Here is a 23,684-nt window from a genome sequence, read left to right on the forward strand (position 1 = left end):
ATTGTATGACCCAAGAAGAGCATCACCTTTACCCAATAAACGATATACCCAAACTCCATTAATTGGGAACAGAACATATCATAAAGAAAAGGGTCCTGGGTCCTGAATATGGGGGGCTGATTTGTGGGTTTAAGGGAAAATGTACCTTTGATGAGTGCGACTTTTGTTCAAAAGGCTTAAATGTTCTGGAGGACTCCGAAGGGGGATTGACCAATGACCTGATCCTGGCATGCAGTCTGTGCTAAGGTTAATTTGTGGATAAAGATTAAAACAGACCTTCCTTGATCTTCCTCCCCACCTACCTTACCTCCCAACTGAAATTAATCAGACAAGGGTATTTAAATTGGGGACAGTGGGAGTCCTTTTGATTTTTAGTCATTCAGGACTATCCAGGGCTGGAACTTGTGGACTCAATTCCCATGCGGCAGAGAAATATATTTTACGAACGTTAAATAGGGGAAAGTAGCTAAAATGCTACAGGGGCTTGAATATGAAATATGAAAGCTGCCCATCTGAACCTTCTTTATCACCAGGAGGATTTAATTTGGACCAAGATTACGACTCCCTAAGAGAGCGCATACACAAACAGTAATGTTACAAAGAAATGCTAATGCTTGGGTTTATAAGTAGAATGATTAAAAAGAGGCAGGTCTATAATCATTTTATGACACCCCACCCCCCACCCCCACACACACAAAAGTTTGCACTTGAATGAAGTTTAAGTCGTCAAGGCAATTTTTTTTTCATATCATACTTATTTGAACTCTCATACAAGTAGTTACACTTTCAGTTCATCTTTGAAGTTTTAATTGGGTACTTGACAAATTAAAAACTAATATACAAATCTCTTTTAGGTGGAAGTATCTTAGTTCTATAATCAATCTTGTGAAGCAGATACTCTCGGGATATTAATTTCAGCCCACAGCCATCCCACCTTGGAGCTCAAATGAGAATTTAAGCTAGGCTGGACCTCAAAGGAAAACCTCTCTGTTGGGGGTTATGGAGTTGAACTGGTAGATGTTCTCCTCCTGCCTGGATCAGAAAGTGAAAATGTCCTGGAATAGATTTGAGCGCCATTTTGTAGCAGGGCTGAACCATATAAAAAACACTTGAAACAGAGAGAGAACAAGTTGAAACAGCAGTTGTCGACACCTGTAACAGGATCCTTACAGGTGGAGAGGTCAAGGGTAACATGAGCCGAGATCCCCCGAAGACCAACATGACCGAGTCTTTTGATGCAGAGTGGCATGATGGAATCTAAATTGCCTCTTCTTACGAGCAGCTCAAGCCATAGGTCTATTAATGGCCAGTGAGACGAGTCATGACATGGTTCAGTCCAATAAGATTTTGGTTGGCCATCTTTTAGTGGTAATCTTGCCACTGAATCGCTATAAAACGTCAACACAAGAGTACATACACAGGGGTCAATTTATCTTGTTTCAATAAAGGAGCATTTTAAACTTGTCTAGTCTAGTTACTTGATCAATTTAGCTGCAGGACTGGATGTTTGAAGTTGCACTTACACAGAAATACATGGACATCTAAACCAAGCATTATTCATTGGCTAAACAGAGACTGGTCTTTAAGTTGAGAGAGTGGCAAGACCAGTCAATGGTTAGTGTTGATATTTTAAATGCATTATCTATTCAATGTCCATTTTTCTTTGGTTTTGTTAGTTTTATTTTCCACTGATTTCACTGCTGCTGGTTTTATTCACATTTTAATAACATAATTCATTCTTATCCCTGGAATATTGCACTATGTTCTGTAAAAAAATAATTACGAAGCACCTTTCTTTGTTTTCAAAAGAGCATATACTCGGAGAAACATTTTACATTTTGAATGAATATTCGCAATATGACAATTCCACGATCATTGCAGACCAAGAGATGATAATTACAAAACTTGAAATTCCACTGAAGCTCTGTTCACCCTGGGTGGCAAGACTGAACCCAGATAATTTGCTGATTGATTTTGCAATCTAAACTAAGCATTGGATCGATTGGGTTTTCAATCAGACATGTTAAATGGCCATAGCAGGATGCGGCTTCCTTGCTTAGAACAGGGCAATCTGCTGCTTTGGTGGCTGTCTGTTTAAACATGAAATCTTAACTTGGCCCTCATCAGTCACTTAATTAATTAGGACTAATGTTAACCGCAGAAAACAGGAAGGGATGATTTTTGTACATTAGCCCTGTTTATTAACCCTTACACTAATCTGCCAATCTTCCGATTGTTTTCTGTGGTAATATCATGAACATACCTTGCTTGCCATGGTTTGTATCATAGTTTACTAAACCTCTTTTTGATTTACCATGAATTTACATTGCTTGGTATACTAGAGTATACTCTGGTATACTAGAGTAAACATTTATAAATGGAAAAACTAATCATAGGAAAAACGACAGAAACCCCGGTCTAACGTTTGGGCCTCTTAAGTTTAATGGTTGTTTCTGTCAAGTAATTAAAATGCTGTTTGATTTAATTTAAGCTTTCCTAGGTCTCCTGCTTTCACTGCAGTCTTAACTGATTCAATCCATCACACCTGTCTTAAGCTTTTTAAACAAGTTGTTGAAGTTGAATCAGTTCTTGCTAGCTGACAGTTTAATCTTTCTCAAATATGCCAACTCTAATATTTTTTTGTGAGAATAAACTTGTATGCCAGTTGAACTCATGTTAACATTATGGCAAATTAGCTACAATACTAGAATCTTCAATTTTCCTTGAACTTGCATAAAAAAATATTAAACTAAAAGTGTCTACGTATGTCAGAACTGTTTCTATAGAAAATAAGAAACTTGGTTCAATGTAACATTTCTTAATACAGAAAGAAAAGTAATATATATATATATACACTACACATACCACCACACCTTTCCAGATATTCAAATTATAATATTTGTTGGCTGCATCTCAAAGAAATGTAAGGAACCTCAATACTGTGCTTGCAGTGTAACAATATGAAGTGCTTTCAAATATGTACATAACTAAATATAAATAGATAGATAGGACATAGTGTGCTGCCATTAGCACCCTACCCTAGTCTTTACTATAGTCAGCTTTTAAAGAAAATTAATAGGTGTAAGAGCGGGTGTAACCTGCCGCCTGAAGACAAAGGGAGTGGCAAAGAACATTCAAAGTGCATTTAGTCAGACTTGTTTTAAAACACCATAGTTTGACGATTATATTTTACTGATCATGAAACAATACTAAAATGAATGACGTATTTCCCAAAATTAAACTAAATCAAAACATTGAGCATTCTTCTCTGTAGTAAAGTGGATCTTGAAGTTTGAACTCCCAGAGCAGGAAAACTGAAAGAAACCGTGGCATTTTCAATTTCTTGCTCCAGACTCAACAGTCTGGTCAAGATTCCCCACAGAACTTGAACTAAGTAGATGTTATAAGCCGAGTACAAATGAAAACAACTCTGTAGTAGTTATTCAAATGTTTTAAATCTTATTTTTCAATTAGGTCACCCCTTTTAAAACGGAAAAGGAACTATGAGAGGAACGTTTCTGGTGAATAGACAAATTAATCAAATGGCTTAGGACAAAACAATGCACTTGGTGAAACTTCCTGAAATGACCATGCTGGTGTACAGTATACGAAACTGCTTACATATTCATGGGCAGTTTCACACTACACAATTCACTCAATCCCACATGCTGGAAAGCCATTTAGTTTGATCAGAATACTGCCAAAAAATGCAGCCCGTCAACAGCCACGGCTTGTGCTTCACCTCCGCTTTGAAGATGCCACTTTATAAATGAAAATGTGTTGTTTAATTTTAACAAGTGAAACAGAGATGCAATTCTAACATGCAAATTAAAGGTTATGTCTTTTCGGACTATGTAACACTCTGGATGTACACTCACAGCCAAAAGCATTTGCCCTCCTCCAGAAAATATGCAAAGTAAGGAATGTAGTGTAAAAAAGGTAAAAATGATATTCTTTCATTAAATAAAAACAGTCGAGATCAAACATAAGAGGATATCATATCAATCTACTGCTTGATATTTGAACAGGCCAAACAGAACAACGTAATTAAATGAGAAAACTGAAATTTAAGATTTGATAGTAAAACTCAACTTGTTTGGGCTACACAAGAAATGTAAAATATACGTCTCCATCAAGGGTGTGTTGGTAGTTTGTTGCTTAAACACTGTGATGGTCTCCCCTACAGTGGAGAGGGGCAATAGCAGCATTTCTCACAGCGCTGCCATCGGTTTTGATCACGGTTAGCAGCTGAACCGAAAACTTGGTGGAATTATTTTCCAGCACTCGTCAAATATAATATCTAGTACTATATGTCAACAGCTTGTGACAATCGGTGTTGAATGAAGACTTAACAAATGTTCAGTTTAACATTACCCAATTATACCGTTTCACACGTGCGAGGCTGCTGAGCACAAGTGAAGTGTTTTAGAAGATGCTGGCATTAAAAATGAATGTTTATCCTTAGGCTCGCTATTATGTCTTAAATCTTGACATTCATTGTTTGGTAATGTATGTCTTGTGTAGACAGAAAGTGCAGCGTATTTACAAATAATTGGTTAAATAAATACAATTTTTATGTAACAGCGCGGTAACCTTAAAAATCAGTCGTTTTCTCTTTACAAACATGCAAGAATGGGGCCTTTGATGTTTCCGTTCTACTGTGTGTGAAGATAAGTATAAAGATTGATTCTCTTTCACCATTACCATAAAATAGATCCAACAGCAGCTTTTCCTGTGGGTCTCATTCATTACAAGACACTTTTTAATGGCCAGAGCCCTAAAGGACCATCTCTCTAATGATGTTCACGTGAAAATGTGCGATTATAGTTTTAAATTAAAATTGTTAGTAGTATTGTTTTTATTAAAGCACACCACCTGACAATATTTCTAAAACAATACTTTTGTTTAAACTGATGTCAGGCCACATTAGACATAACAGGGCATGACAGTCACATAATCAACACTTCACATTTTCTTTGCTGAGATTCTTTATACTCTTTTACACTGCCTTAGTGACAAAATACTTCTGTTATCATACAGGTCTCAGAAGGAAGAATCTGAAAAGCTGATGACATGCAGGCACTCAGAAATATCTTCAGTGCACCCACACATTAGCACACAAGCCTTCTTCCATGTTCAATTTAAATGTGCTGTCTCCCTGTTCAAGCTCACAATGATTAAGCGGCCATCTCCTTTCTTTGTCTTTTGTGATGTACAAACAAGCTTCATTTAAGAAGAAAAAAGGTTGACATATAGCCAAATACAAATTCGAGAAATCTATTAAAATAGGCCATTTTATATTACAGGTTTTAAAACGGTACCGATATTAAAGCAGTTCGGGATGTTGTGATCTTTTCAAGGGAGGTAACAGGCCGTTTGAAGAGAAGCGAGAGGCATCACTGCCTACTGAACGCTATGTTCTTCTCACTGCAATAACACAGAATTAAAAAACTATGATCTGACAAGACTCTTTCAAAATAAACTGCTAATGAAAAGAGAGATGGTCTGGTATGTGAATCTATCAAGAAAATGGTAGTGAGGTATATAACACTGGACTGGAGAGTGAGTGATGGACCAGGGATGCAGTTCAGCCAGGATGGACAGAGATGATCACAAAGTTTTCTATTAACAACACAAGGAAGAAATTGCCCTTCATCTTCCTGACATGTACCAGTAAACCAAGCCATGAATTCACAGAAAACAACATATAAAATCAAAACAATACAGGTTGTTGTCAGTCACCAATAGGCTGATCTTGGATAAATACTCTCACACAATTCAGACCATCTACGGCCCTCCGAGAAACACGAGGGTTTCTGACTTTTACCTGAAGCATCCATTACCGATAGATTTAATTAGTCAACATTAACATTAAAACTGATGATTAAAGACACTGTCACCTTCACCATGGTAGGTCTCAAGGACACTACTTAGAAACAACCCCTGTATACAACCCCTCTACGCCCCCCAGTCGTTCACTTTTCAGAGCACTTTATAACATCAGATTTCCTACCCACTATATTGAAAACTGAGCATCTAATATAATCTAATCAATATACAGAGCCGCGTTCACTTGTTTGCTTTTTACAAATAATGTAATACTACTTTACCATTCACTTAGTCTAACTGAAATGCTGCATATAGCAGTTTTCATTGTTCACCAAACCTCCTCCTTAGGAAAGGAATTCACTGGTCTGTTAACACAGTGCTATGACAGAAAACAATATTGACATCTTTAAGGACTTTACTGTTACTCACCACCTTGATTTGGCTTCAGAGTTTCTGCCTTGAATCTGTGTATAGCCTTGTGCTACGACAAGAGCAGTTCCATATTTTTTCCTGCAAAAAGAAACCCCAAAAATGTAAAATATCCTCGAAAAAAATAAATAAACCTCTATTATTAGATAAATATCAAGTTTTTTTTTAGCATTGGCTTTCAAAACAACTATTCTGCATGGTGTTGTCACGCTGAGTGTTTGATTAAGTGGTACAGAGAGTGTATTTACGATTCATAGTTAAAAAAAGAGGATATAATAAACAGTTGTTTATTTTCAGAAAATTCTATTCATAAGAGCACTCAAAACATCAGCTGTCAGCTTTGTTTATTCCTTCATCTGCGTTTTAACTACATCTAAGCATTCTTACCTTTGAACTTAAGCTACCAGCTATCTCTGCAAGCTGGCTACCTATCTATATAAACTGGAGACTTTACCTTGGCAGACTGCCAGCGCACACACACAAAAAGCAAGGTTCTCATAAATCAAAAAGCAGCAGCAAAAATAAAAACAAACAAAAAAAACACTGCATCATTATTTTCCATGGCAGAAATTATCCCTTTTCCTGCTGGAAACTTTACAATGTCAGTCATTTGTTGGGAAATATTTGGAAACTTAGCGAGGATGTAGCTCTATACTAAAATAAAAAAACCTACACATCTTAAGTAATATGAATTGTTTAATCTCATACAACAGACAACTCTGCCTAGCAGTTCTCTCCAATCTGTTACAATGCAGTAAAATTAATAATAATACACAAAAACAGCTAGACTAGAAGAATGTGGTGAGTATAATCAGACAACCCAGGTGATATGCATCAACCTGAGGCTGGAAATTGTAAAATATGTTGTGCTACAACTAATGCCTTTGAAAGTATTAATATCTGTAAATGCCATACTATGAGGCTTTTTACAGTAATTCTCTGAATAAATCCAGTGCATTGAGGATCCCACCACACAATGCATGCATCAGAGCACAGATTTTATTTCACATGAATTTTATGTATGTTGAATGGGTCTTGTACGCGTTACCACCGACCTCATAATGCATGTCCTAAGTGCAGTGAACCCTTAGTTTCGTACAAGCATTTACAAAAAAAAACAATGGTGACTGACTCCAGCTTATCCTTTGTTTTCTTATTTACATCAACAAATGGAGGGATTTAAGCTGTACATTGTGACACAGATCAATGCAGATCAAATTCCAGGGAAAGACTAAAGTATGGACAAATAATGCTATAAATATGGAAGCCCTGAAACAAAATCAAACCACCATACAGCACCGCTATGTGTGTGCTTTACACTTCTATTTCTACAGAAGACATCTTCTGAATGTTTAATTGTAATTCAGTTAATCAGTCATCTTTTGAGTAATTACCGAGAGAACGTCACCAAACAGCCAGTTTCTTAGAATTCTTTTTATATTTTACAATTTTCTCTTCATTAAATGTATTTTTTTCCAGTGGATGTGGAAGCCTGTAATATCTAAATTCTTCCCTCAATTATTTTACTTTCCAGATATTCGCTGTTACAATATCCGAGAGAATAGATGTTCTGATGCTCTTTCAAATGTTTCGCCTGTAAAACATGGGATTCGACACTTCTTTATAAAAGCACAGTCTGAAGGAAGGATAAAACTAAATGGTTCAACAAGTGCAATTAAATCAACCTGAAGAAAATAAAGCCACCTTTTAGATTACATATAAAAAAAATTGAAATAAATCAAAATGGGGGGGTGGTAATTATTTAGGGAGGGGAGTAGATCATACTGCAAAAGCTGCTTTCCTGTGATTTGTCTTGTTAAAGCTTGTGGAGGCTTACTGTAAACTATTACCCTGCGAAACATCTGGAAGGTTTATCGGAGCACCATATTACAGATGCTAATATGCCCCATTTACAGGTGCCTTGACGATTATAATTCTAACAGCCAATTTTTGGCTGTCTCTCACATGATCTAAATATATAAAAGAATACATACTATACGCTACATACTATTCTTTACAATCTAAATCAAACCGTGACGAATATAATAAGGTAACATTCATCATTCTGGATCCAAAAAGATGTTCTTGTCATTAGAATCTCCTAAACTTACCATATATAAGAGTTTCTATGTAATCAAAATACTGTATGTTGGCCGGGTTATGCCTTCAAAGGACAAGCTAATATTTTTTCCCCAACTGATACTATTTTATCAATACATGGTCCAATAGTATTTTTTTAAGCTACCAATTGACTATAGTTGATTGAAAAGTTATCATGTGTTACTGGCACAACCAAGAGGCTGATTGCTCCTGTAGCCGAAGAAAATTCTATTATGTGGGAGTCGAGGAGATTTTTGATGTTCTGTGTCAAGCACAGGGCTCTCATAAGGCCAAGAGCCACCCGACCACTTTCAAACATCAATCAAAAACACAAATGTCATTTCAGCCAAAATCAGAAACATAAACCTGTTTACTTCTATTTATTTTCCATGAAAGTTAACTGAAAACCACTGGAAATGAAAAGCACTTCAGCTCGAGAATGGCTGCCAGTAATCTATATGTATTTTTCAACCAGGCCAGTGTCTTGGTAATTGTAATTATAAATTATAAAGTCAAACTAGTCAACTCTCTTCACAGGATTAATGCACAGAATGGAGAGATAGAGAACATAAGGAAGAGGGCATGTATGCTTTGAACGGTACTTTAACAACCACACAAATTATTTATTATGTGCATTTGCTTACAATACTCAAGGGAAAGGCAATAAATATTTAAAGTTCGTATCTAAAAAGTTACAAGTAGATTGCAGTGTATATAGAGGAACAAACAGTGTCCCACAAAAATTTAACAATTAGGAATGTTGCCTGGGCTTCTCTCACAGTTATTTTTGTACAATATAAACATTTAAAAAAAATAAGACACACATCTTGCTATTAATGTCACATATTGGGTTACTGCTGCAGACAAGCGTACACTTGCATTTAAAATGTATCCCAGTACTCATTTCAAGTGTGTGCGAGATGTGAAGGCCACCGCATCCCCCCACCACAAACTTCCTTGCCAAGCGTCTCTCACAGTTGGGAAAGTCACTGCTGATGGCTATTGTTCCCCAACTGCTAGGGAACTAGAATGCTGTAATTTCTTGGTCCCAAAACAAAACCCAAAACAGATGTCTTATTGTGATCTAGCATGTAGTACACAGTGGCTCAGACACTGCTGTGTGATGCACACTCACCCTGACAGTGGCAATTTCACTGTGTAATTCCACTCCAGAACTGGAAGTGCCCCAGATGTGAATCTACAGACATAAAAAAAACACACATATGGATTAGAAAATCAGTTAAATGAGACCAAGTGCAACGTATTCATGGTTCAGAAGGACCGCGTCTGATCTGTACTCTTCTTGGAGAACCTGTCCAAGGGGTACGAAATCCAGGAAACTTTACTAACACATAACTTAATCACATGGGCTGCGAGAACCTTGCAATACAAGTTGCTTTTTCCATGATGAAATAACATTATTCAATATTCACAGCATTACAGATGTAGCACCAAAGTGCATTTAGAAGTTAATATTTCCAAAGCATTGTGGTCCTCTAGAATACATCAGGAGCAGCCAAATACTGGACAAACAGGACACTGGAGGATTACAGGAGTTATTCTTGGGAGCTCTGGTTAACCACACTTATTTAATAAAAATAAAGTCAGTTTACCATTCAGTCCACATTCCATTTCTATATGAGGTGATCACACGATGACGGCAGACAACTGGAAGTTGCAAAACATGTCAATTGATTGAACAGACAGTTCAGCTCGGGCTTAAACAGAGTGACCAAAAAAGCTCACTAAATTCAAGTCTACCTTAATCTGAACGTCCTCGGTAATTAAATACTAGATAAAAAGGAATTAAGATAGTAGTGTAACGAAGCCAGACACTAAAGATAAAACAAATCTTTACGTTTGTCTGCCTTGTCTTACAAATTTTGAAACATTACAATGGCAGAACTTGTTATACAATTGTATAAATAATGGCTTTTACCATCCAGGGGTCCCAGAGTCAGCCATATTTCACTCTCCTCAGCATCATACATTTACTAAGAGTTCAAGTCCTTCACAGAACTGAATCATCTGGCAGAGTGTCTGCAGGACCAAGCAGGAGATCTGAAAATCACTGACCCTCCAGGCTGACGGGGTGCCTGGAAACACATGGCCACAAGTTCCAGTAGGACCAGTTAAACAGCAGCTAAGTATTTACCATTTGTGAGTCAGATGACCAAGTTTTGAAGAAAACTGAATCCACAAACCATAGAGGACATCCTCAAGGTTAAATACATTATTGAGACTCCGTAACTGATAGAAGGCAGGTTTCCCTTGTGGTAACTTATGTGACCACTGCTCCTCATTTCTACGAATGCACTATTGCATAAACAAACATTCAACTCTGACAAGGACTCACAAGTTTACATGGCATCCAGTAACTGGATTCTGACTTCCGTTGCATCGGGATCGCATGATATCAAATTTGGCAATCATTATACAGCATTTGTAGGACAACTAGACTTTCAAAATGCAATACCCTTCAAAATTACACGCGGACGGTGGCTTCTGCAGTCAGATTGCCTTACATGATCTGCATGGTTTAAATGCAAAGGGATATTCATTCCCATCCGTAAATCAGTTATACATATTCCTCATGTCTGTTTCATAATTTATAATGGAGTTGCAGACAGCTGAGGGTTAATTTGAGGTAGGGGGGACGATGTGAACATTTTTCCATTTGAGGCTGATTAAGACACTACCCTATACAAGACCTCTGCACTAAGACAATTACCATGGCAATGTAATATTTTGACAGCAATGGTCTAAACCTGCATGGATTCAACCTGCATTATTAATAATATTACTAATAATAATCATATAGAGTAGGTGGGGCATTCTGTAAAAACAGGAATATGTAAATAAGGCAGTATGTTTATAAAAGTACTGTGAACTATATAAGCATTTTTTTTTTTTTTTTTTTTTTTTTTTTTTTTTAAGGCTTATGTCGATAATAAAATACCTCTACCCCTGGAATGCTTCCCTTTCTTGCTTTCTGCATATCCGTACTATTTATAATATCCATTTTCTCATATTGATTTAATTTAGTGTAGGAAACTAAAATGCAGAAATGAAGGTCCATTTGGATGTAAATACCATGTGAAAATTAAGGTGCAGATCATAAATAAAGCAAATAAAATGTGGCCAAACTTCATATAAAAAAAATATCAAAATCTATTTTGCATTTTGTTTAAAGTAAGTCCTAATGTGAATTTTCGTTTTTAAATGACATTCATTTGTAACACAATGGTATTATTTTTTTGTATCTGGTACCATTGCAGGGTGGAAGTGGAATGTTCAGATCTTCTGCTTCATCCACAAATACAATTAGAATTAAAAAGATTTAAATGGATATTGATGGAGTCAAATATTAATTTTAAAATGGTCTTCATGAATTAGCATATGTACATAAATAGCCAGATTACTTGTCTTTGATTTGAAAGCTTTATATTTGCTGAAGGGGGCAATCCTTCTCCACCAGCTCTCTAGGGTGTCCGTGCAGGACTGCATTTAAATGTTTGCCTGTTCTGGGAGCTTTAACATTCAGAAAGACACGATTGTCACGCTGCTGTCAAATGGTCTGGATGCAGAACAGCTATTACAGCAGATTAAAAACAACAACAACAAAGATTCATCCTTAATTATTGAATAACGATGTTTAGAAATACGGTCCTCATTCATCTTCATGTTGTCTGTAGAACTTGCTTTTTCCTCAAATACATTAAAATGTCATATTTAAGTAGAATAAACAATGTACAACATTTCTAACAGGTGTGTATATATTATAGACACACACAATATGTACAGTATATATAACAGTGTCCCCCTTTAGACAATCCATATTACATATTATGAATATAACATATATACACATACACACATATTGCAGTACTTAATTTATATATTTAATAGTTTCAGTACATAGCTCAAGAAGTGCATTTCTTGCCAATTTATACACTGCATTATCTTTACAGAGATTAAAAATAAATAAAATAAAAACTCAGTCGTCTGTGAAAAAGTAAATCCCACCGTGGATATATGGGTTCCCAGATTCCCCTTTGAATGACGACTAACCTGGTTTCATTTTTTGCAAATGCACTTTAGACTATCGAGTTAAAAATCAACGTTCCTGCAGAATATAAACACAAACACAGCCTTCATTTCTTCAAATCAGATCTACCCAACAAACTATGACTGAACTTTAAAGACAACCACAGCATGCAGAAGTTACATGCAAGAAAACTGTGGTCTGCAATTTGAGTTACATGTCACACAACTCTGAGGTTTGTGGTGCTATGAGGTAAGCAAGACATTTCATTTGTAACCTAAACTCCTGCAACTGCTGTATGCAAATAAAACAGCCCACCAAACTCCATAACTGGAGATCTATTACCCAGTTTGATTCAAAGATAGGCCTAGGCTAAAGTGAGGCAAGTTTTTGTTTTGCACATTCCTCTTTTCATAATTCATATGGTTTATAATTCAGTTTGTGTATTTAATTTTCAAACTCAAAAGGATGTGGTGTACTCATCTAGTTAGTAGCATATGATTGTCATTCAATAATAAAAAGCAAAACTAAATTAAAAATAAATGCATTGATTGCATGGATTTTTTTTTTTATCACACATGATATGGTCTTGTTATATTTGTATTCGAAACTCAAACACTTCACCTACATATTTATAAGAAGTGGAAACATATTGGGGAGGCTCGAAGTTATAAAACTGTATAAAAGACTGTATAAAACTAAATGCATAGCTTGCAAAGGCTATACACAGTTAAGAGCCAGGCTGAATTCAACTTGCATTATTATTACGATTATTATTCATTAGGTTAAGCATTCTGTAAAAACATAGGAATTTATAAATGATAATGCAGTGTTCTTATAAAAGTACAGTGAACTAATGCATATTCTTTAAGGTTTATGTAATTCATAAAAGCATACATCGCCCTGGGTATACTTCCTGTAGCGATTCTGCTCACAATTTAGCCCTCAAGATATTTTAATAATTAAAAATAATTTAAAGATGCGTTTCAGTTTGAAATATAGAGTACGAAATGAACCAGAAAGCATTAAATGTAAGTTATGGTATTCAATATAAATCTGTTGGAAGTCACAAATACGTACTATACAAACATATCAAGAAGCTATATAGAATTTTCTACACATTTTGGGTTGTATAGAGAGGATACACCTTTTAAACAAGTAACCTTACTTAATGGTTAATAAGACTTATCTTCACATTCATTAGCTAAAGGTATCGGACAGTGATGGATCCAGTTTTTTTTTTTTTAATTATTATTAGCTTCTTACTTCAGGGTGGGAAAAAAAAAAAACTCTCCTTCTCCACATCAAACCGAAATTATGACGAGTAGGTTGAGTTTTCAAATGGAACACGAAAAGCCCACCACTTAAAACTGTAATACCTGCCTCTCTTTGATCCTAATACCAAATTAATCCCCCGTCTGAGAAAATTAAAAATATTTGCATGCACACATTACAACATTTTTGAAACGGTGGAAATTCTCCAAGAAATGACGAGAAGGAAATCCTATCGATTCCTAAATTAATATTTAATGCACTCTTAATGTTTTCTATTATAAGCATCACATTTTTGTTTACCGCTCATTAATATCAGACATGTCTAATCCAATCAGCCCCCACCATAAGATATGCAGATGTATTTCCAAGGCCTATTTCAAATATGTACTAAACAGACGACTAAAGATGAATCCTGTAATTTTTCCTTCCACCTTTAAATAATGAGTTCCAGAGACAATCAAGGGATTTGATGAATGACTGTAAAACTTCCATAAAAGAGGTCAGAAACTTAATGGAAAAGACAAAACAATTCAGGAAAAGTATTTAAGCAATGTGACAAGGAGATAATCCAGACCAAGGATAGATCCAAAGCAAACGCTGCTGCCCTAAAAGCTTATTCAGTGTTGCTACAATTGTACCATGTTAAAAGTGCTCACACATAAGCAAATGCTTTATATAACCCACAAAAACATCCGAGAAGGTCAACAGATCAAAGCAATAAATATACATTTTTGTACATTAAACTAGCAAAGTCACAAATGTTGTTTTTTCCTTATTAAAGCACAGAACTACATTTTACTATACAATAAGGGGTCTTAATCTACAAAAACAAAAATCACTTAAATGTAGTTTAACTTTTTTTTTTGTTATTAAAAAAAAAAAAAAAAGGCTAGCTTGCCATTGACAATTGTTGCGTGATCAGGAATAGAGGTGTTTGGTCTGGACTACGACATATTTCACTTCTGAGACTCCATATGGACACACTTAGCGCAAGTACGTCACCGTGATTTTGAGGAAAGGACTTCTAGTTCAACAGATTCAACTTAAGTGATCGATTTGGTATTTCTTCCGATACTTCTGATATCAAGGATGTCTGAAGTGATTTTGCGGTCCTTGACCATATTGAACGTATACATACAGAAGAGCAAAATAACTTCAAATGTGATGATATCCACAGACAATTTTCAAAAACTGCAGCTTGAATAGAAGGTAGAACAAATACACACCACAGAGCACTGCAAAGGGACACAGATGAAGTAAGACTGTTTGGGAAGAGGGAAGGATGCAGCTCCCTTCGCCACTCGGATAGATGAGGCTCAAGCATAAAAAGCAGTGTCTGAAGAGAAAGTGTTTCCCTTCCCCTGCAGAACACTTTTTTAAACAAACTACGGTATAATGAGTGAACAATTTAGAAAACAACTAAAACCAGCGCCTCATACCAAGTATGATTCAGGGAACATTTTAGCCATTATAAAACGGGAAGAGGGATTCGAAGAGAGCCGAATAATACTAACTCAGGCTTACATATGTGTCATACATTTACCATTTTCCACCATCGGTTACAACATGCTTTGGAGGCACTGAAGGTTTGCTTGAGAATAAGCAAGAGAAATATTATGGCACATTCTGTGTTCTATGTTTTATTGATAATGGAATATTTTACTCAGGGCTTTTTGCATATATGTGCAATTAAGCTGCACTGTAGTGGAGTACACTTGTAAGCACAGAGCCTTTTTTTCACTTTTCCAGCACAGAGGTTATTAAAACATTCAAACATCAGGCATAAAAGTGGCAGCATTTGGTTTCAACCTTTACAGTCAAGGAGAACATTTAAAAAAAAGCAAAGGCTAGCACCATTTGTACGGTTAATGCTCTAGAATAATTGCCAACAGGAAGGCTTTAGTGCAGAAGGTTTTCAATAAAATAAAATAAAACAAAACATTGACAATTAAACATTTAGTATATAATATTTCCCTTAAATGTTTTCTCAATAGAAGGCTGACAATTTTCTTTTCATTGGAACATTAAGAATCCGGCTAATGTTACATTTACGTATTTGGCACATGGTTTAAAACTACATGGAATATATTAAATAAATAAAGTAATAAATATAAGGGATAAAATGAAACTTTAGCAAAGCATAACTATACAAAATAGTATTTCTTACACTCTTTAACATTGTATTTGGCAACTCTTACTGTTCAAACCATAAAATCCAGACTCAAGGACCTCCTGCCAAAAATATTTGAAACTCTTTGAAAGCATGAATGTAATACTTTCAGATCAGGAAAGTCGAAATTACAGATTAATTATATATACACACACACAACACCTAATATTTTCAGGTAATCTTTCACACAATGAGTTATACTGTAAGCCTGGGTGTTATTAAGGGCTTCATAAGGCATTCGTGTTGTGTTGGAGTGCTTCAGTAGTCATCATCTAAAGTAATTAAGACCGGAGAAGTAATGATAACGGAAATAAGAAAACTATGATTTTTTTGAAAGCTAAAATGGTGACTTGAGCTGTGTATGCCTAGTTTAGTTAAGACTGCAGAAAAGACATTTTACGCAACTGCAGAAATCTATCCTCAAAAGATACAATTTCAAGGAAGGGGCAAAAACAACAAAATAAACATTGGCTAAAGCATTGTACAACACAATGGAAAGAGCAGCCTCTTCTGCACATCTAGCTCTGGAGGAGAAATGTGGTCTGTCCACACAACGCATGCTCCATTTGCTTGTTTGTTTACTTGTTTAAAGGTTACTTCAGGTTGACAGTAACCTGAAAAATACATCTTCTAGCGCAAGATTATAGCTGAACTGAAAAGAAGGAGATGTGGATAGAGAGAATGCAGTCAGTTTTCCAAGGGTGTTTTTATTGTCTGGATCTCGACATACCATGGGTATCGAATCACTTTGACAGGAATGGGGGGAAAAAAACATTTCAGAAAGTAAAAAGAAGGGAATTTGGCCTTCATTGTGGAAGCCCTTAAGGAAAACTGTAAGAGTCAAATGGGAATACCTGTAGGACGTTGCATGTTGCAATCTTTGGATTGAGGGTTGGAGGGCGGAAAAGGCTTGCGTTTCGAAATCACTGACAATTCTGATTAAAAATATTGTTTTAAAAGTTACATATGGTCAATAATTGGTCACGTGCAAAGTTTTTTAAAATGTTGAATTATTTCACGGTGTTCACAATAGAGTGTAGAAATGACACCAAAAAGCTCCAACATCTGGCAGCGACTCCCGGTCACAGTGATCAAGAAAGTACAAGCCAGAGATTGGCATTGAAGTGAAATATCTAACATGGTGCAAGTGCTGCAATTGTAAAAGCACAAGGTTTTACGAAATCTACTAAAAAAGTCATTATAAAGACCTGTGCTTCAGTGTATGTACTTTCTGCACACTGTTCTCAAAAAAAGGCATACAATGACTGAACGAATCATACACAATTATTCAAACAAGTAATACAAACAAACACACAAAACTATTTCAGTATCTTTGATAAGAGTCTGAATACTGCCATGGAATTGATTCGCTTCAAATCACAGTGGTCGGACATGTCATTAAAATGGTAACCTTTAATCCCCTGACTTTTTTTCTTTTGCTTTGTGACAACATATGACTGTCCTTCACAGAATATTTATTTATTTATTGCTGAATCTACATCCATGATACAAAGAAACGTTGTCAAATGGCCTGGATGTTCCTGTGATCCTTTTTTCAGAATTCAAATGACCCCTACAGGCAACTGACAACTGCTGGATCCTGTGGAATGTGCTCTCTGAACTGTACAAATCCTTCAGCCTGCGGTGCATTGCTGCAAACAAAAACTGCCAAGTATAATTATTTTTAAGGTCTGAGTTTAGGGAAGTGTTGCACAGATTCCTGTCTGCATAGCAACATTTACACAATACTAAAAAATAGTTAATATGGAATTCCCTTTCATCAAAACAATGAGGGTGTGTTTGTGGGGGTGGGGGGGGCTTGCATGCAAAATTAAGCAATTTTCAGGAAAACTCAAAGTGTTTTAAATGGTTCCTGATTAGATACAGAAACTTCAAATATATTTAAGCCTTCTGGCTCAGTTGGCCTGCTAATGGGCCGCATATAATCAGTATTATATTTGACATATTATTATTTATTACTACACGATTATGTTTCAAGTGGAATGTGAGAAATATATCTCCAGACATAACCAATATAAAATCCTCAGCTTTTTTTTGTTCTCCCTATGCAGAATTAAAAAAAAAAAAACTATATTGTATACTGTATAGTAACTTTGAACAAGAACAGTGTTTTATAATGTAAACGTTCTTGTGGTCTCTGACACAGGAGTTGTGTTACACCTCTCATGTGGCATTTTAATTACTGTAAACTGATATTTTACTCCAACTATTATGAACTTGGACAAAGGCTTGAAGCGCACAGGAGAAGGGCAATTGTGCAGTGAACGACAACACAGAAGTGACATCACGTCAACATGTAAAAGACCTTTTTTTTTTTTTTCTTATTTCAGTTAATACATTACAATCCATGTGATTCTTTTAGAATGTTTGATCTGAAGGTTTTCAAATGCCTGTGCTAAAAAAAAAAGTATACGGTTTGTTTTAGTTTTGTTTTTCAAATGGTTATCTGACTGAGAAAGCCTAAGCATGCAATAAGGCTTTGTCAAAACACTGACCAAGCACTGACCTTAAACTACCATGTCATTCCTTAGTGCTAATAATTAATTACAATCTTAATTCTCTTAGTGAACCATTTCATGATCAGCTTTACCTAGCTTGAAGTGGAATTTTATGTTGATAAACATATTTAATTAAAATAGGCCTACTATTGGAAACTGTGTAAACACATTACAAAGTTCAGTCCTTTATAGCTTTCTCTTCTGTGAAACTGGCAAAGGAACCTCTCACGACATTATTTTCATAATGAATTTTTAAATGGTGGGTAAACACAGCATAGAATTTTTAAAAAGTAATATTGTCAGTCTCCTATAATTAGTCTTGGCATTTAGAAAATGTGTTGTTTGTTTCCAATTTATTTTATGACACATGACCAAAACTATTTGTTTCTTAGATGTATATTTAACAAAACAAATTTAAAATTGGAAAAACAAAAGACTAAAACTTTCAAAACAGTTTTCATAACTGGATAGACCTTTAAGGATCTGCAATCAAATAGGATATTCCAAAAATAATTTAACAAAAATAGCTTTTCTTTATGTTTTTACAAGACTACCAAATTGACTCATCTTGTCGTGACATCTAAAATAAAAAACGCCACAATTAAGGGTTTGTTTACCAACATTATGCGAACCATGTATGACTGAGGATCTTATAATTAACGAAAACAATTAAGCAAGACAAGGCATAATAGAGCCTACATTTTATGTTTTATCATGATGGGGAAAGGAGATGACAAATGTCTTGCTAAATTAACCCAATGTTAGGATTCTGATAATCATTTCAAATCAATTTCTGCTTCCAAGTCTTAACTGTTTTCAGCAAGCATGTTTCTATGGTTCCCATTGTAATTTAAATTATGATAGAATCACATGCATGCCGCACAGTGAAGAAAAACAGACTAGAAATATGCTTTGAAAGACCTGGATATAAAGGGTCCTGCAGATTTGGGGGCATTTAATACACCTCCTTGCCGTGAAAAAGGAAAGGGGAGCAACCTTTGTAAAGATGAAGTTCGAGTTCCACACTCACCTGCTGTAGGCGCAGACAACAAGAATACACAAACAAGGACCTGATTGGTACTCTTCCTCAGACACTTCACAGTATGTAACCGAATTTCTCTGCCGACACCACAACACCACTGGTTAACAATGTTGTAAGTACAAGATTCCTTCATTTTTTATTTTCAGGGCCAAAATAATGATCACACAACACATTATAAATATAATAAAGAATACATGTATACACCCGTTGAATAAATACTTTCTCCAATTTTTCACGAGAGATTTTTACATTTATTTCCTTTTTTTTGGATGCAAAAGGATGCAGCCCCTGTAATATCTGAATATTGAGTCTGTGAAACTGACTATTAAACAGATGCTTATTTTCTCCATTGACAAAAGTCCAATAGAATACCTTAACAGTACACTAAAAGGTTGTGCAGATGAAAGGGAAGCTAATGCCAACAAGTCAGATTACTGTATACAATCATTTTGTTATCTTTTAAATAAATACTGTACCCCTGTTATGGGAAGGAGCAGCAATATTTTCTAAAGGGGCAAACGCCTTATCTGTGTTAGTTGAGCAATTCAGTCTGAACAAAGATGGTCTTCAAACTCATTCTATTCATTGCTGGACATGTAATTATCCGCAGTTCATAGTCTAGACATTACTGCTTTCAGAGTATTTAAGACCCTTTGCAACATGCATGCTGCTTTGAGCAAGCAACGCTAAATCTGGACCAGATAAATTAGCAAAGAATGCAATAAAAGACACAATAAAAGAACTTTATCCTCCAAACCTTAGAGTTGCTGCTAAATGAGATTTCTTTGAAATGCAGATCAGTGGAACTAGATTAGTGAATTTTAGCTGCTGTCAACATCATAACAAAATACAAATACAATTGTTCACTGGCCTTATCTCCTTGCTTCCATCTGCTGCCTTGTTATTTACTTTCCTTGATTTACTATGCAGATCTAAATAAGACACATCAAGGAGGGCTTACAATACAATGGCTTCTTAAGCTTTACATCAAGGTATTTGAAACTGAAGCCCTGAAAGGACTGCCATCAAAGACATATCTCTAATGAACTTCCATATCAGAGAGGTTTTGGTATTTAATACTGCTGTGAAAAGGAAGAGCTACAAATCAGAACAGTCTATGGAAGCAAATGCCTACATGCCCTGATGAGATTAGCACACTGCAGGCTCTCAGCAGAAACCTGGTCTATCCAAGTAATGGCTGTTTCAGGGTATTAATGATGAAGGCTTCTATTTTACTTTCTAAAAAAAAGAAGGGAAAAAAAAAAAAAAGCTTTGACACTGACCAGCTGTGCTGTCAAGGCATCATAGGTCATAATATGATCAACAGATAACACAGGGGGCTCAACAAGTTGCCTGTAAAAGGGCAAGGAGGTATTGTATATGATCGCAGGTGGACAGTGGACAACTGAAAAATCATTGTCAATCTGGTGACACACTACAGCCAGAGCCACGCAGTACAGGTCACGCATTTCTGCCTGAAATGTTTATATTGCGATACAAATTTTAATACAAAAATTTACCACATTTACCACACAATATATTTAGATTTAGACTTACTGGTGTAAAGATCCAGAGACTGCGTAAGCTAAATAATGTCACTGATCTTACTTTGTTCCATTTTTGAACGAATCATGTCGAATTGCAATGGTGACGATTACTACACTACTATTGGAAGAAACCATCTAGTCATCGACATAACAATGGACCCATTCCAAATGGTACTTAACAAGCTGAATGTCAAAGCAGCAAAAACATTCAACATGAGAGTAACCATACAAATAATTTCTAATGCCGTTTAGTTAAGAGGCCCTGACGTTTGAGATATTTGTTTAAAACCCCTCCCCACAGACACATGCAATCCTTTTTTCAGTCATTTAGAATGGAAAAAAATAATAAAAAAATCATACATTTAAATCAACATAGAAGTCCAAGGAAGAAAAATATATATATATATTCCACAGCTTCCTGAAAAGAAACGTGTTTGAAACACTTTTTTTTTTTTTTAACGCTGCGTGTAAGATCCCACAAGCATGTTGTGTTCCAAGGATCAATCAGCTCCAAACCAAAATAGACATGTTATAGGCGCAAGTGGCTGAAAATCATGCTGCAGGCACACCAGATGATGAGGATGAGGTATACCGTGTATGGCAGCCCCACATGGCAATCATTAGCTCCTGGGCATGTCAGACTTCACAACTACCCTACAGACAGTGACAGTAAACACCTTCCCTTGTCTTCCATCCTGGAAACACAGACCCCGCTCCGTTCCCCTCTTTTTTAAAAATCACAGGCAGTGTTCCAGAAATAAAGCCTAGAACAGAAGAAGCATCCCATGGCTACACTACAGAAACCACAGTTGTCTTTTTGCTGCGTTTGCTTCCAAATGGCAGTGTTCCAGGCTCATTTGCATCCACAAGGGACGGCTGCCATTTCCTTGTTTAATGAAATGACAAAACAACAGATTTACATATGCAAAAACAGGTGTTGTAACAGGTTTGACTCCTCTTGACCTAAACCATGTAAAAAATAAAAATAAAGGGGGGGGTTATAAAAAAAAAAAAAAGTTTATCAGCAACAGCTGCCCTAAGGTATCTGGGCTCTGATGGGCACTCAAATCTACACCATCTGTGCTGCTGGTTGCCAGAAGTGACAATCTAAATTAAAAACCACTCATCAAATATCGTAAAAATAAACCATTGTATTGCTGTATCCATATGCTGTTGCATTTTATCTCGAAAGTAGCCATATCAGAACTGAAGCCTTCTGACCCGCATTACTCCGAGGCCCTCACAGTATAATTACCTCCATCAATCCTTCCGTTTTATGCCAGACTTCAGCTTTCATTTCAACACTTCTCACACAGCTAACATTTGATTCTATCGTCTAAAACCATAAGAGATGCAAACATTAGCTCCCATATTGTGTGCGCGCTATTAGAGGCACTATTATTGAAAACAAAAATGACAAACACCCTTTTTTGATGGTAGTGTTGAGTTGGGGTCAATTATAAAATTGGGGTGTTAAGTACAATTAGCACATGAAGTCAAAAAGGCCAGAGACATAAGTGCAAGAACTTGGCGGGGACCTGTTTGGTACTGTTTCAGTTCCTCCAATGATATTAGATTTATTTTTTTCGAAAACTAATTCACACACAAGTACATAAAGCCAGAGGTTTGGATATACATTTAAAATAACGGTTTTACAAAAGTAAGATTCTACACTCATATCGAATTTAAAAAGTTCTTAATAAATTCCCTAAATAGAAACATTTTCCCTGCTTCAGAATCCAATACTTGACAATTCTAAATGTGTGGACCAATCAAACTCTTAGATTTGAATACTAAACACAAGCAAATGTCTGTACAATGCTCAAAATTTCAAAGTTTCCATGTTGCCTAGAACTACCACTATAGCGTGTAGGCATATTAAATATTTAGAAGGAATGGCACGTTTGTTTTGTCCTTTAACGTCCACCTGTTTTCAAAGACAAAGCATTAACTCTATCCCTGTTTTTTTTCTATTTTTATTTAGGATAGTCAGACTGAAGGAACAAACCTGAGACTGCACATGACCCTTCATCAGTGTTGTAACTTGTTCTAGAGCTATGCTAGCAGAAGGTAGCACCATATGCCCCAAGCCCCAAGCTTGATGCTCTTTCTACAGCCTAATGTGCTTGTCAAAAGATGTTACTATCACAGAATCTGTGTTTTTTCAAATGTATTTTTTTTTAAACGTGTAAAAATATATAAATAAAACAAGTCATACCCCCCACCATACTTTATTTTGACAAAACTGTGAAATAAAGGTCAGTATTATTTTGTATTATTTCCCCAGTAAAATCCAATGGTAGGAGCTAGGAAATACTAATGACAAATCTGCATTGTCAAGGTCAAATAATTTTAGCCAGTGAAAATACCAGACTCTTTGAATGTCTTGACAGTGAACCTCAATCCATTCAAATCTCTGCTGTGCACCCTCAGCTGCCTAAGCTTTGCATTTTGTCCCCATTTGAGATGAAAATGCAAAATCTAGTGTCAATTAGCGAGAACTGTTTTTCTTTTTGTGACAACTATTGTCTGCTGGGATTTCTGATAAAAACCTCAGTACACAAAGAGAAGACACTCATCCTCCAACCCCCGCCAAATAATTAATGAACATACAATGAAAATAACTTCAGGTGTCACTTTCTACTGCCGCTTACTATGAACCAGGACACAAGAAAAAAGAAAGTTAGCTGGATATCAATGACAAAATATTATATATTTAGGGTTCACC

The 23,684-nt window shown here is 35.9% G+C and overlaps 1 protein-coding gene across 7 annotated transcripts in view; it reads right to left on the reverse strand.

Moving 5' to 3' along the window:
- The window catches only part of foxp2 (forkhead box P2), a 162,020-nt gene that overhangs the window by 121,090 nt on the left and 17,246 nt on the right, over positions 1-23,684 (reverse strand). For 6 of the 7 annotated variants that reach the window (XM_066724687.1, XM_066724682.1, XM_066724685.1 and 3 more), the window contains exons 2-3: positions 9,494-9,556; positions 6,259-6,339 (exon numbers count right to left, since the gene is read on the reverse strand). The gene's annotated coding sequence lies outside the window, so the exon portion shown is untranslated. The remainder of the gene's footprint in view (positions 1-6,258; positions 6,340-9,493; positions 9,557-23,684) is intronic. The other variant, XM_066724683.1, reaches the window with a different exon arrangement.

Source organism: Amia ocellicauda, chromosome 15 (genome assembly GCF_036373705.1).
Source record: "Amia ocellicauda isolate fAmiCal2 chromosome 15, fAmiCal2.hap1, whole genome shotgun sequence".
In the NCBI taxonomy this organism is placed as follows: Eukaryota; Metazoa; Chordata; class Actinopteri; order Amiiformes; family Amiidae; genus Amia; species Amia ocellicauda.